Raw genomic sequence first — 1,797 nt, forward strand, 5'->3', positions numbered from 1 at the left:
AAATTGGGATCTTGGGGGTGGGGTGAGAGGGGGGTAAGGGGAGATGGGGAGAGAAAAGTGAGAAGGGAAGGAGGGGGGAACTTGGGGAAACAGGAGGTTTGGGATAAAGGAAGGTTGGACAAGGGAGCACGGAAGCACAATTCTTAGTTAAGAGATCCACCTTAGGGTTGGCAAGAGACTTGACCCTAGAGCGGCTCCCAGGAGCCCATGGTGATGTCTCCAGTTAGTCCCTTGGGCAGCTGAGGATAGGGAACCTGAAATGACCCTATCCTATACAGCAATACTGATGAGAGCTGTTCTTAAAATCTTTCAGTACCTATGCAAACAATCTTCCACATGCCTTAAGCACCCACTTAAAATATCTCCACTGTATATATACAAAGCACCCACCACATCTGCAGGGCAAAATACATACTTTCATAACAAAACTATAATGTACCTCTCAAGTATGAAAAATATACACATATACATGTTATACAGTATTTAGAAAATATAAAATATAATACAAGTTTCTTGTGTGTGACTTAAGATCATCTCCTGTCGTATGCTGCAACATGGCAAGTTTCCACCGTTGTATCCATTTCTGTTTAGAGTACAAGGATGTGGAAAAAAATCTATGTTTAACATACATATTGAAAACTATAATCTACGTCTGAACTTTGAGGAGCGTTTTCAGATGCACTGCCAAGAGCTCCCGGCTGTGGCTGGGATTTTCAGCAGTGTTTCCCATCCAGTGACTAGGAGGCTTTGGAAGAACACTAGGGGAAGATGGGTCGCTAAACTTTGCTCCCGCGTAATTTTCCTTTTGGCTAACTTCTGTCAGAAATGCTGATTTCTTCAAATGGTTACTTTTAATGTTCTCAGTATTTTTAAAAGACTTTTTTCCTGCTTCTGCATTCTATCGGAGGAAGCAGAGTCCTGCCAAAAGTCATTTTCATTCCTTTTTGCAGAGGTGATCTTGTTTAGTGGCAAGTTAAATTTACTTTTCTGTCTGTTTATCTTTGGTTGTTCACACAAGAGTATAGCATGTACAAGCTGGCCGTGGGGAAGGACAGTTTTCTCCGATTTTCCCATCTTTGATTTTAACATCTCCTTGGCGAGCGGGGGTTGTCGGTGTAGCCAGGCTGTGGCCGCCGGGCCCCGCTCCTCAGGCGCCACAGTCGGCCCCGGGGTCGGGCTGTGGCCGCCTTCCAGGCTTGGCCATTGCTGCTGGAACTGGTGGAAGCTGCTGGGGTGCTGTCCGGCCTGGCTGGTTCGCACCTTCTTCATCAGATGCTTCTTGGGCGCCGCCCGCGGGGCAGCCACCAGGGCTGGGCTGCAGCTGGATGGCGCAGCGGTGCGAGGCGCGGGGGCCAGGCCTGGGCCATCTCCCTAGATGAAGTGCGGCAGGAAGAGGGTGGGAGGCAGCGCCCGTGGGTAGGGAAGGCGCGGCAAGTGAGGCGGGGCCGGGCTCACCATAGGGAGGGCCCCGAGGCAGCCCAGTGGTGCTAGGCGGCCGCCCAGAGCGAGCTCTCCCTGCGGGACAGAGACCATGGTCATAGCGAAGCAAGGCATGGGACTCTGCAGAGGACTGGAAGTGGGCATCACAGGGTGGCGATGGCTGCTGCTGCTGCTGCTGCTGCTGGGAGATTCGGAGCAAGGACCATCTGGAACTAACTCTTGTAGACAAGGTGGACCTCAATCTCAAAATGATTCACCTGCCTCTGCTTTTTGATTGGTTAGATTTAAGGTATCTTCTACTACCCAGAAACCTCTTTCTTTCCCAATTTTAATACATATTCATATGCTAATGAACTC

At 49.7% G+C, this 1,797-nt stretch overlaps 1 pseudogene; it reads right to left on the bottom strand.

Moving 5' to 3' along the window:
* Positions 1-539: 539 nt before the first annotated feature.
* On the bottom strand, positions 540-1,539 carry LOC142842019 (proline-rich nuclear receptor coactivator 1 pseudogene; annotated as a pseudogene).
* Positions 1,540-1,797: the final 258 nt, after the last annotated feature.

This window comes from Microtus pennsylvanicus, chromosome Y (genome assembly GCF_037038515.1).
Source record: "Microtus pennsylvanicus isolate mMicPen1 chromosome Y, mMicPen1.hap1, whole genome shotgun sequence".
Lineage (NCBI taxonomy): Eukaryota > Metazoa > Chordata > Mammalia > Rodentia > Cricetidae > Microtus > Microtus pennsylvanicus.